Here is a 14,296-nt window from a genome sequence, read left to right as displayed (position 1 = left end):
TAGTGGGTTAAAGTGCTCACCACACCTCTAGATAAGTTCCTTAGGGGGTCTACTTTCCAAAATGGTGTCACTTGTGGGGGGTTTCAATGTTTAGGCACATCAGTGGCTCTCCAAACGCAACATGGCGTCCCATCTCAATTTCTGTCAATTTTGCATTGAAAAGTCAAACTGCGCTCCTTCCCTTCCGAGCTCTCCCATGCGCCCAAACAGTGGTTTACTGCTACATATGGGGTATCAGCGTACTCAGGACAAATTGGACAACAACTTTTGAGGTCCAATTTCTTCTCTTACCCTTGGAAAAATAAAAAATTGGGGGCAAAAATATAATTTTTGTGAAAAAATGATTTTTTATTTTTACGGTTCTGCATTATAAACTTCTGTGAAGCACTTGGTGGGTCACAGTGCTCACCACACATCCAGATAAGTTCCTTAGGGGGTCTACTTTCCAAAATGGTGTCACTTGTGGGGGGTTTCAATGTTTAGGCACATCAGTGGCTCTCCAAACGCAACATGGCGTCCCATCTCAATTCCTGTCAATTTTGCATTGAAAAGTCAAATAGCGCTCCTTCCCTTCCGAGCTCTCCCATGCACCCAAACAGTGGTTTACTGCCACATATGGGGTATCAGCGTACTCAGGACAAATTGGACAACAACTTTTTGGGTCCAATTTCTCCTGTTACCCTTGGTAAAATAAAACAAATTGGAGCTGAAGTAAATTTTTTGTGTAAAAAAGTTAAATGTTCATTTTTATTTAAACATTCCAAAAATTCCTATTAAACACCTGAAGGGTTAATAAACTTCTTGAATGTGGTTTTGAGCACCTTGAGGGGTGCAGTTTTTAGAATGGTGTCACACTTGGGCATTTTCTATCATATAGACCCCTCAAAATGACTTCAAATGAGACGTGGTCCCTAAAAAAAAATGGTGTTGTAAAAATGAGAAATTGCTGGTCAACTTTTAACCCTTATAACTCCCTAACAAAAAAAAAATTGGTTCCAAAATTATGCTGATGTAAAGGAGACATGTGGGAAATGTTACTTATTAAGTATTTTGTGTGACATATCTCTGTGATTTAATTGCATAAAAATTCAAAGTTTGAAAATTGCGAAATTTTCAAAATTTTCGCCAAATTTCCGTTTTTTTCACAAATAAACGCAGGTACTATCAAAAAATTTTTACCACTATCATGAAGTACAATATGTCTCGAGAAAACAATGTCAGAATCACCAGGATCCGTTGAAGCGTTTCGGAGTTATAACTTCATAAAGGGACAGTGGTCAGAATTGTAAAAATTGGCCTGGTCATTGACGTGCAAACCACCCTTGGGGGTAAAGGGGTTAAAAAGGCCTTTGATTCAGTGTGGCACCTGGGCTTATTCCTGAAACTGCTGGAGAGTGGAATAGGAGGAAAGACCTACGATGTCATCAAAAGCTCCTACACCGAGAACCGCTGCAGCGTGAGTGTGAACGGCAAAAGAACTGCTTATTTCCAGCAGAGCCGCGGAGTCCGACAAGGCTGCAGCCTAAGTCCAACGCTCTTCAACATCTACATCAACGAGCTGGCTACCGCCCTGGAATCCTCCTCAGCACCAGGACTCACCCTCCACGACGCTCAGGTGAAATTCCTGCTGTATCCAGATGACCTGCTGCTGCTGTCACCAACCGAGAAAGGCCTCCAGGACAACCTGAAAATATTAGAGAAATTCAGCTCCACCTGGGCTCTACCGGTCAACCTAAAGAAAACCAACACCATGGTGTTCCAGAGGAGAAAGAGAAGATCAGACCAACACCCATCATTTATCCTCAACAACTGCGACCTCACAGGAACAGACAAATATACCTACCTGGGCCTAGAGATTCACCGGTCAGGGAGCTTCAAACGAGCCATAGAGACCCTGAAAGACAAGGCCTGCAAAACCTTCTATGCCATCCGAAGGACACTCTACCATCTGAAGCCACCAGTGAGGGTCTGGCTAAAAATCTTCGACTCCATCATCGCCTCAATCCTCCTGTATGGCAGCGAAGTCTGGGGTCCTCACACCTACCCAGACTGGTCAAAGTGGGATTCCAGTCCAACAGAAATATTCCACCTGGAATTCTGCAAGCACCTTCTCCAGGTCCATCGGAGCACCTCCAACAGTGCTTGTCGGGCCGAGCTGGGCAGATTCCCTCTACACCTAACAGTTCTAAAGAGGGCGCTGTCATTCCGGGCTCACCTGCATAGGAGCAATCCAAGCTGCCATCACCATAAAGCCCTGATACATGGAGGTGAAACAGAAAAACCAGAACCCTCGGAACAGCTCAGCCAAACCCAACCGGACCAGAACACCAATCACAACAACCTGACAAAAGCCGGAATCAGGAAGATGGCAGACGAAGGCCAGGAGAGGTATGTCAGTGACTGGAAGAATGATATCATCAGCTCACAGAAACTGACCATGTACCGGAGCCTACAGAGATACTACAGACTGGCGCCATATCTGGAGAAACTCCCGGACCCCAGAGACCGCCAGATCCTGAGCCGATATAGACTCAGCGCCCACAGTCTGGCCATCGAATGTGGCCGACACAGGCAGAGCTACAAGCCTAGGGGGGAAAGACTGTGCCAAAACTGTGACCAGGAGGCCATAGAGGACGAAACCCACTTCCTGCTACACTGCTCCAAATACTCAGCAGTGAGGGACACTCACTTCAGGAGACTCTCACATCTCTTCCCAGACTTCATCACCATGAAGGAGGAAGAGAAAACATATATCCTGCTGGGAGAAGAAGAGAGAGCGGTGGAGATAGCAGCGCGGTATGTGAGCGAATGCCATAGACTGCGAGAAAGAGAACTATGATGCCATGGACTATAGCCCCCACAATGGATCTGCCCCATCCACCTCCCCTATGCCATGGACTATAGCCCCCACCCTGGATCTGCCCCCATCCACCTCCCCTATGCCATGGTCTATAGCCCCCACAATGGATCTGCCCCCATCCACCTCCCCTATGCCATGGACTATAGCCCCCACAATGGATCTGCCCCCATCCACCTTCCCTACAGCTCCTACCCAACATCCCCACAGTCCCTATCCCTATTGCCTTTATACACTTGCTTTGGCAAAACTGATGTGTATTTGGTCCTGTATATATATGTGTGTATATATATATATATATATATTCATTTAGGTTCAAAAGAAATGAACAAAATAAATAAAACAACATGCGAAGCGGTATAATAAAAAAACACTCCCGAACTGCTGTTTTTTGTTAATTTTATCTCTCTAAAATCAGAATAGAAAGCGATCAAAAAATGTCATTTGCCTGAAAATAGTATCAGTAAGAGGGTCAACTTGTCCCGCAAATAAGAAGCTGACACATGACTCTGTCGGCTGAAATATGGAAACATTGTAGCTGTTTAAATATGCAAAAAAAAAAAACTAGTTTTTGCAAAAAAAAAAAAAAGCATCTTTTAGTGTGTGACAGCAGCCAAACCCGATATAAATCTGGTATCGCTGTAATCACACCGACCCAAAGAATAGCAGTCTAATCACTTATACCATACGAGGAACTGCATAAAAAATAAAAACCAATTTTTCATCTGCTGTTGATGGGTTCATTCTGCCTCCCAAAATCGAAGTACACATTGATTCTGCACTGAACGCTTCCACCGAGACATCCATGTAGGTCTCTGACATGCGTGATTCAGAATGGAACTCCCAGAGGAAGATTTGCTAAAATGAGGCAGAGGGAGGCACTGTGGACCCCATAGGACTTGTGATCCAGTGGTGTCAGTCTTTTTAAGCAAGCATAAAAGTGCAGTCTACCACAGTTTAGTGCATTTCTGAAAAGGACACTGCTGAACAAAGGCCAGACGGAGTCCAGTCTAACTCTGCTGCCTCTTCATGGTGAATGGATCCCTCACGGGTTTCATCTGAATCATGTCACTCGGAGATTTAGATAGAAACCCCAAAGTAAGTTATCAGCGTAAAGCACCAGATAAATGTTATGCAAAATGTTCCCAAAAAAGCTTCAACTCAATCCACAAAAAAAGCAAATCCCCACTCAGGCCGGTCATCTGTCAATGGAAATATCGGGGGCTTCCATGTTATTGGTAGTACAAAGGTTCTGTAAAAGCAAAACAGCTCCTCGACCCCCATAAGAAATTCAGCAAATTCTCTGCTCCCAAATCCAAATGCCCCCCTCCCTTCTGAGCCCCAGTGTGTCTAAACCACATTTAACGGCCACATGTTTTAACATTTCTGTAGTGATGAGAGCCCACCTAATTTATGGGTGTGTGTCTGCAGAAGCATGGGGTTGGTCATAATGTACTGGTGTCTACAGCGGCAGTTTGCAATTGTCACTGCTGCTCGTTTCTGGAAAGCACCCATGGAGTCAAAATTGTCACTGCACCTGTAGATAAATTCCCAAAGGGGTATAATTTCCAAAATGGGATCTCTTGAGGAGGAATTCTGCATTTCTAGTACTTTGGGGCTCTGTATATGGAGTCCGCAAACTAGTCTACGAAAATCTGCACTAATCTGCACTCTAGGAGGCAAATGGCGAGTGTCGCCTTGTGGCTAAGCAGTACTGTACACCCATATATAGGGTATATCTACATTCAGCAGAAATCGTGGGACATATTTTTGTGCAATTTCTACCCTTTTCACAGTATGAAAATGTAAAATTTGGTGCCAACACACAATCTTGGTGGTAAAAAAGTTAATTATTTTTTCTTCACTACCCAATGGTATAAAATTCTGTGACATATCTGTGGTGTCGATATGATCACTGCACCCCTAGATGAATTCATTGAGAGGTGTAATATGGGGTCACTTATAGGGATTCTGCTGTTTTGGCACCCCTGGGGCTCTGCCAAAGTGAAATGGCATCCTCAAAGCAGAGCAGCAAAATCTGCACTGTAATATGGCACTCCTTCCCTTGTCAACTTTGCCCTGTGCCTCAAAAGTATTTTCAAACACATATGGGGTATCCATGTACTTAGGAGAAATTGCATAACAAATGTTGGGGGCCATTTTCTCCTGCTACTCTTAGGAAAATGCAAAATTTTAGGCTAAAAAAACACCTAGGGTTTCAAGGTGCTCACCACACATCTAGATAACTTCCCTGAAAGGGGTCTAGCTTCCAAAATGGTGTAATTTGTGGGGGATTTCCACTGTTTAGGCTCATCAGGGGCTCTCCAAAAGCATCATTCCAACAAATTTTGCATTGAACAAGTCAATGGCACTCCTTCCCCTTCAAGCCCTGCCGTGCTCCCAGACAGTGGTTTTTCCCAACATATGGGGTATTGTTATGCTCAGGAGAAATTGCACATCAATTTGTATGGTAAATTTTCTACTGATGTTTGTGAATGTAAAAAAAAATTGGGTCTAAAGTAAAACTTTTGTGGAAAAAAAATGTAAATGTTTATTCTTCCACATTCCATTAATTCCTTCGAAGCACATGATCGGTGTATTAAACTTTTTGACTGTGGTTTTGAGCACCTTGAGGGGTCCAGTTTTTAGAATGGTGTCACTTTTTCTGTCATATAGGCCCCTCAACGTCACGTCAAATGCAAAGTGGTCCCTAAAAAATGGTTTTGTAAATTTTGTTGTAAAAATTGGAAACCGCTGGTCAACTTTTTAACCCTTAACTTCCTAACAAAATTTTTTTCAAAAATTGTAAAGTTGACATAAAGTATATAAGTGGGAAATGTTATTCATTAACTGTTTTGTGTGATGTGACTCTGATTTAACCCCTTTCCGACATCAGGTGTAATAGTACACCAATGTTGGATACCATCCCTTTGATCTGGGCTTCGGCTGTGAGACCACATCTTTCCAGACACATCAGCTGTTTTGAATAGTTGACATGTGCCCAAAACAGTCGTGGGTGGAAACGCAATCCACCCACAGCTATTCACCCATTAAATGCCGCTGTCAAAAGCTGACAGCGGCAGCATTTAACATGCACGTTCAGCAATTGCTTTGGAAATCCGACCATCGGGTGACCCCACCACGTGATCGTGGGTAACCGATGGGTTGGCATGACAACCTGATTTCTCCTGCAGACCTCTTTGGTTGTCACTGCCAGATTACTATGAGTGCTGCCCGGTGGTCGGCGATCATAGCAAGTGAGTAATTCTGCTCCATACAGGCGATCTGATCATTGCCTGTTTGTAGCAGAGTCGATCGGGTTATGGCAGCTTCTAGTCTCCCATGGAGACTATTGAAGCATGCCAAAAGTGAAAAAAAATGTTTTAAAAATATACACTGCTCAAATGAATAAAGGGAACACTTAAACAACAGAATATAACTCTAAGTAAATCAAACTTCTGTGATATCAAACTGTCCACTTAGGAAGCAACAGTTTGACAATCAATTTCACATGCTGTTGTGCAAATGGAATAGACAACAGATGGAAATTATTGGCAATTATCAAGACACCCTCAATAAAGGAGTGGTTCTGCAGGTAGGGACCACAGACCACATCTCAGCACCAATGCTTTCTGGCTCATGTTTTAGTCACTTTTGAATGTTGGTTGCGTTTTCACACTCTTGGTTGCATGAGACGGACTCTACAATAAACACAATTGGCTCAGGTAGTGCAGCTCATCCAGGATGGCACATCAATGCAAGCTGTGGCAAGAGGGTTTGCTGTGTCTGTAAGCGTAGTATCCAGAGCCTGGAGGCGCTATCACGAGACAGTCCAGTACACCAGGAGACGTGGAGGGGGCTGTAGGAGAGCAACAACCCAGCACACATCTTGGACATCATGTCTCGCACCATCCACCAACATTGCGTTGCAGCACAGACTGTCCGGGAGTTGGCGGATGCTTTAGTCCAGGTCTGGGAGGAGATCCCTCTGGAGATCATCTGCCGCCTCATCAGGAGCATGCCCAGGCATTGTAGGGAAGTCCTACAGGCACGTGGAGGCCACACACACACTACTGAGTATCATTTCCTTGTCTTGAGGTATTTCCACTGAAGTGGGATCAGCCTGCAACTTCCTTTTCCACTTCGATTTTGAGCATCATTCCAACTCCAGACTTCCGTCGGATATTAGTTGTATTTTACATTGATCATTTTTATTTTCTATTGTTCTCAACACATTCCACAACGTAATGAATAAAGATTTACATCTGGAATATTTCATTCAGTGATATCTAGGATGTGGGATTTTAGTGTTCCCTTTATCTTTTGGAGCAGTGTATATAAAAAAAAAATATATACATATAAAAGTTCCACTCCCCCTCCCCCTCCTTCCTTTTGCCTCATTTAAAATAAAACAATAAAAATTCAAACACAAACCTATTTGGTATCGCCGGTTTCAGAATTGCCTGATCAATCAATAGAAAAAAAAGGATTAACCTGATCTATAAACTGCGTAGCAAGAAAAAAAAGTCAAATGCCAGAGTTAGGTTTTTTTTTTGGTCGCCACGACATTACATTAAAATGCAATAACTAGAGATGACAAAAGATTGTATCTGCACCATAATGGTATCATTAAAAATGTCAGGTCGGTGCGCAAAAAATAAGTCCTCACGCAACATCATGAAAAATGGAAATGCTACCGGTATCAGAAAATGGCACAATTTTTTTTAATTTTTTTTTTTAAACAAAGTTTGCAATTTTTTTTCCACCACTTAGATAAAAAAACAACCTAGACATGTTTGGTGTCTATGAACTTGCAATGAACTGGAGAATCATAATGGCAGGTCAGTTTTAGCATTTAGTGAAAAAAGTAAAAAAACAAAACAAAAGACAACTGTTATTACCACATAAAGTGAGAATGGTCAGAATTGAATAAAATGGTCTAGGTCAGGAAAGTGAACAGTGAACAGGCTTCGGGTTGAAGCGGTTAGTCATTTGGTACAATGTGTTTTACTTGTTTTGTAAGCAAAGACTGAAATTTTACTGCCACCTATTATAGGTAGCAATCGTAAAAGTCAAAATCGACCCTTTAGACTGTGGCCACAACACAAGCTGCACATGAAGTTTGTGAAGTGTCGTTGCTGCATTGCAGTGTTGTACGAGGGAATGTACAGTATTTATTTGCATTGCTACACCGATGGTATTGTGATTAGTAAGACGCAAAAAGTCCAACCATGTTGGATTCTTCTGGGACTTTATCACCGTTGCAATATTATATGGGTCACAATGCAGCCCCTTTCACTTGTAGGGATTCTCCATACTACATTGATATTATATGTACTACCCAGTCCAGATAAACTTAGGACAAATATGTAACCTCACAAAAACTTACCAAAATGTAGCAGCATGGCAACATCCAAAGAAGCCTCCAACATGGCCGTATGCACAATTTATCTGGGTCAGTCCATGGTTTGAGCTTTTCAGTTGCCTTTGGCGTTGCACGGGCTTATCTGTGTGTGCCCAGAGGAGATACAGGCCAATGCTGGGAGTAAGAAGAGCAAAGGATGGCATTGCTCGGTCCTTTTGGTCTGTTGGACTTGCAGCTCTATGGACACGTTTGGTTTATGCATGATGAACTTTTCCTGCATACTTGCTAAACGTAAAAAAAAATGTGCTGTGAACAGGCCCTTAAGTAATAAACTGTGAAAACCCCTATATAATATTTATTTGTAACTATGTAGTGAAGAATGGAGCATAACCGCAAAACTAGAGGTGAAAACCATAAACCACAATTTGTTCATCTCGGTGTATGAAGAATGTGTGAGTGCTACATTTGCCATGTGAAAAGCCTGTTTTTTTTGTGGGAATTAATTGTATGTTGAAGTTAGAAACCCACTGAATATGGCTGTCCTGCTCATAAACAATAGGAAAAATGAATAACTGCATCCATACTGGTTTAATGTTTGCGATTACGAGTCGCCATGATTGTTTCACTTCTAGTCTAGATCCTTTGTCCATGGTACTGGCTCAAATGCTATAATGGGGTCCCCATACTAGGCCATGCTGGTGCTGACTGCTGCGCATTGTTGGAATCCTCTATTTCCAGTCATACTGTAAGTATGCGATTTGTGCCAACAAGTGTCTCATCTGCCGACTCGCGCTGTGCACGTTGCACATTGTCACAATGTGACAGTCTGCAGTCTTCAGCCTGAAAACCACCTTATAGGCAGTTAGAAACTGAATAGGGAATTGTAGGGAACAAGTTATTAAAGAATGTATCCCATTTAAAATGTTCGATGTAAGATCAAAAAGGTAAAGAAAAAGTACCGTAATTCGCTATTGAAGACAATGTAGAAATAGAAATCTTATTTCTACCCAATCATGAACAGCAAAGTTTACATTTTTGGGGGGTATCTAGATAAAGATTTATCTTACTGATCATTTTGGAGAAATGGTGATTATTGTATGGTGTGCTGCAATTATGTGATTAATAGTTGGGGGGAAAAGAATCAGTTTTATTTTTCTTAAACATTTTCTGTAGAGTGTCAGCAATAGGTTGCAAATGTGCATCATTCTCCTAAAGGACTTTCCGGGCTTGAGGCACGTTTATGAAATAACCTTGTGACCGCAGATTGGCAAATCCTGACAGTGTGCAGTACGTATTGCCTGTATTTGCTTTTCTTAATAGGACATTGAGAGTAGCAGATGAGAATCTAGTCGACACTTGACCACCCGCACAATCCAATCTGACCGTTGAGGCAGTGCCCTGGCAGTGTGCGCCGTGCCCTGGCAGTGTGCACCATGCCCTGGCAGTGTGCGCCGTGCCCTGGCAGTGTGCGCACCTTTATTTACAGAGTGACTGCACAAATTTACATCAAACCACGGAAATCCCTTTAATATACAAAGGAATGAAATAGTTACATTTGAGAACATGATAACTTTTTTATCATCTTGTTTGCTTATAACTTTATTAGAAAAAAATGGGTAAAAAAGCTTGATATTGCTAAGTGACCTACCTTTGATTTGACATCCTCCACTCCAACCATCTAATCTTCTCGCTAAGAATGCAAATTGTCTCTTCAGAGAGGGAGAGAGCTAGAACTCTAGTGCCTCCTATTGGAAGGTAGTAATCCTAGAAGTACCCAGAAAAACAGTGTCTGCAAATTGAGATTCTGGTTTGGCTATTATATTAAGTGATGTGACAAGGCTCGTTAAAGGGTCAACATTGACTTGTAGGATTGCTACCTTCCAATAGGTGGCACTAGAGTTCTTGCTCTCTTCCTCTCTGAAAAGACAATTTGCATAATTAGCATATTACCCAGAGGAGCATTGCGGCTTTAAGTCTCCTCATCTCGGCATGCTTAGCATGTCGATCTCCGCAAAGTAGAAACAATACTTTTTGGATAACGGTCTGACACCTCTTGCTAGTAATAGGCTTTCCCTTGCTTTTGGCTTACAAATATTAACCAAACAATGAGCTACATTATTTTGTATAAACGTATGTAATTATACAATAGAAACATAATTAAACAATGAATTTTCTTTGGAAACATTTTGGACCAGATTTCCTTAAATTCCTAAAAACTCTAATTCCATGGTGCAGGGTGTCGCTTGTGGTGTGAACATGCTGGATGCGTAGAAAGCTACCAGATTGTTACACAAGGAACATTAATTCCGAGTCTGATCTCCTCTCTCAGAAATATCAGCATAAAGGGAAAGTGGATCACCGATGATGCAGATGTGTGCAGCTCGGGGGCTGTAGGATTTCGGCAGATTGCAATGTGAGAAAGTCCCTGATCAAACCTTTTTTTGAGGAAATGCTGACATCTTCCTGAGATGATTAAACTTATAAAGTCTAGACTTGGTTTATAAACTGCAGGTATTTTATGGCCAGTGCTAAACACAATCATTATCCTTTAATTTGTGCTCGGGGTAGCTGCGCTCTAATTACTGGGGGAAAGAACAGAAACTCCTGTGGCAGAATGCTATTAGGCCACTGAGATTTGGGAACGGCCCCGGCCCATGTGGTGTGTATTAAAGCAATGTTGGTAATTTCGCTGCTGCGAACTTAAAATCCTCAAGGGGGAGTTAATTACAGGAAAACCATTCCAAATATCAATAAGCCGCATATTTTCCATGACAAGGGGTTTCTCGGCTCAGGTTTAACAATTGCAAAATGTTGCACATATGCTACCTTGACAAACTGGAATGGTGTTTCATTTCGGGCTGTATTAGGGGCGCTCCTCTTCACATTGCAGCCTCGTAGCTTTGGGGAGTTTTATTTATGTCAAGACAAGTGTTCTCACGAGGGGGGTGGACATTTTTCCTAGCACCTCTTGATTGAAAGTATGCCATACAAGCCTCGGGGTTGTTCAAGCCTTTTCCTTTGTATTGTACGGTTTGCTGTGGAATAGCAGATAAGTGTGCTGGGGACATCTGTAGCTTTCCATGTACAGACCTCTGCGAAATAAAAGGTCAGCAAACGGGGGTACGACGTCTAAATATCAATACAACTAGTCACAATGGTGTTATTAACTTGTCATTACCTAGTCTGCGAAAGCAGCGCATGTACATGGATCTTCTGCTTCAGGTCAACTTTTTTTTTTTTTTTTGCGGGGTTTGCTCCATTTTTTTATGTTGTTTTGGTGCAGATATGACACAGCATTTTATAAAGATTTTTTTTTAATTACAGAAATTATGTAATTCTGCACTTAAAAATACAATTTCTAATTTGTTTATTTTGTCTGACTTCATATAGAAGCTTAAAGGGAAAAGAAATTAATTTAAAAACAAAAACAAAACAATGTTTCAACAGTGTCGTCACAGTAACATCAATTTCCATGAAATCACATCCACATTACTTGAATTGTTAAAAAACATATTTTATACACAAAGAAATACAGCAACTTAGCCTCATGGTCCCATAATTCTGCAATGCTTGTTTCCTTGCTTCCATTTAACACTCTTTTCCCTTTATTGGGTATTTTCAGGCAATAGTTGGTTGTTACTGTGTTTTGTGAGAAGAAAACTCAGCAGTTTGGTGACTACTGCCATAGAGAACAATGTTGGCTGTTAGCTTGTTTTCCCAATAGAAAACCTAAATCACCAATAGCCTTTTACATGCACCTTTTTATAGTACATTTTTATGTATATTTAAACCGTTTTGGCTCTTAGGCCGGCGTCACACTGGCGTATTGCATTGGATGCGAGAGCATCGGATGCGATATGCTAATGACACTCGGCTCCTGTACGCAGCAGAGCAGGAGGCGAGTGTCATGCGTCTGTGCTCCGATTCTCTTGCACAGGGAGGATCGGAGCACAGCTGCGGAGGAGGCGGAGAAATGAATTTCTCCATCTCCTCCATTGCTGGGGTCCGCTTATAACACACAGCACTCGGATGTTATCCAAGTGGTGTGCGCTGTCTCACTCGCACCCATAGGCTTATATGCCGAGAGTTTTCCTCGCATGCTGTGATTGTCTTGGACCGAGGAAAACGGCCGACAAAAAGTCGGCTACTGGGAGCTGCCCCATAACTTAACATTGGTCCGAGTGCAATGCAATTTTTTTTTATCGCATTGCACTGGGCCGTTTAAATGGCCAGTGTGACGCCGGCCTTAGATGGATATCCATGTGTATCAGATACACTGCAGATTCGATGTATGGATTTGCAGGCTGAAAATCTGCAGCGTATTACAGTAGCTGACACATTTTACATGAAAGTTGACTTGCAAGATATATTCATAATCCATTCTAAGTCTGTTTCTGTGGATTTCACTGCAGTTTCACCCTTTGCAATGCATAGTCTGAAATCCGCTATATAACCGCAAGTTAGTCCTCATGTAAAATATGGATTTATAGTGGAATTAGCAGAGACATCAAGTTTTTTTTTTTTTCAGTCCAATTTACAATGTGGTTCAGATGTTCCATTATGTCTTAGAGGAAACGTTCTAATAATTAATTATGTCAATCTAGCCCTAATAGTATCTGGGTTTCCTCAGTCTGACAAGGTTTTGTTGAACGCATGGCCATTGCAACGATATCATTATGCATAAAACATCAGCGTTACCAGCAATTGGCTGTGGCCATCATATATCCATGGATCATCAGACAGTGCATCACAGAATTTGTTTTTTGTGTTTGTAGTGTTTTTTATCAAATAAGATGGCTGGTGTGCTTAAAATTCAGGGTGAACTTAAAGGGAACCTTTCACCCCCCTCAGGCGTTTAACTAAAAGAGCCACCTTGTGCAGCACTAATGCTGCATTCTGACAAGGTGGCTCTTTTAGTTATGCTCCCTGCACATGCTGAAATAAACATTTATAAAATGTGCCCCCTCATACCGTGAATCCATCCGGGAGGCGGGACTTTCCTTTCTTATCAGACGCAGCACATCAGTCACTCCGGGCCTGTGCGCGCCGTGCGCCGCCTCCTCTTGCAGCATTATCGTCCCCGGCGCCTGCGCATTAAGGTTTTTTCAGGCATGCGCAGTTGCGCTGCCCTTCATACTTACAGCGCAGGCGCCGGGGACGATAATGCAGCAAGAGGAGGCGGGGGGACAGGCCCGGAGTGACGGCTGTGCTGCGTCTGATAAGAAAGGAAAGTCCCGCCTCCCGGACGGTTTCACGGTATGAGGGAGCACATTTTGTAAACGTTTATTTCAGCGTGTGCAGGGAGCATAACTAAAAGAGCCACCTTGTCAGAATGCAGCAGGTTACAAACACCTGAGGGGGTGACAGGTTACCTTTAAAGAAACACTCCCAAAAACTTTGTATTGCTTAAACCTGTTTTCATGTGTGGTTGGTGTAGTGTATGTGCTATTATATATTCACTGATTGCCGGTTTCCAGCGCTGCTCCAGTCCTCTTCTGGGTCATGTCATGGCTATTCTGACTTGAGATCATATTGGGGTCTGTGTGTTTGAGCCAGATGTCACTTTTAGGGAAGAGTCACACCGCTGTATATTTTGGATGAGGATCACAATGCAATGCTCAGACTGGCCATCTGCTCTCCTGACCTGAGCATAACACCTGCGTAGAAGTACATGGTGTCACGCTCCTGTCGGGAGAGCAGATGGCCAGTCCGAGCATTGCATTGCATTCCTCGTCCAAGTTATACCGCCGTGTGACTCTTTCCGAACAATGTAATTCTGTGGAGCTTAAATATTGGTTTAGGCAACAAAGTTTTTGGGAGTGTTTTTTAAATTCGACCTCAGAAAATCTATTCTGGAAAAGGTGATGGTCTTCTCAGAAATGTGAACTTCTAGATATCACTGTATATGTGTGGGTCATGTCAGTATTCCTTGGCCGCGGTACAGTAGGCTTGCTAACTGCCACCTGCTGGCATCCCCAGCGCCTCTACTGATTAGTAGGCCCAGTGTGTCATCATAGATGCTGGCATCCCCAGCGCCTCTCCTAATTAGTAGGCCCAGTGTGTCATCATAGATG

The 14,296-nt window shown here is 42.6% G+C and overlaps 1 protein-coding gene across 1 annotated transcript in view; it reads left to right on the top strand.

The window, feature by feature from the left end:
* Positions 1-14,296, top strand: part of LRBA (LPS responsive beige-like anchor protein) — an 825,317-nt gene that overhangs the window by 471,591 nt on the left and 339,430 nt on the right. The gene's annotated exons all lie outside the window — the stretch shown is intronic.

This window comes from Ranitomeya imitator, chromosome 1 (genome assembly GCF_032444005.1).
Source record: "Ranitomeya imitator isolate aRanImi1 chromosome 1, aRanImi1.pri, whole genome shotgun sequence".
NCBI classification, from domain to species: domain Eukaryota; kingdom Metazoa; phylum Chordata; class Amphibia; order Anura; family Dendrobatidae; genus Ranitomeya; species Ranitomeya imitator.
The sequence above is the reverse complement of the archived record's forward strand: the minus strand, read 5'-3'. Positions and strand labels throughout refer to the sequence as shown.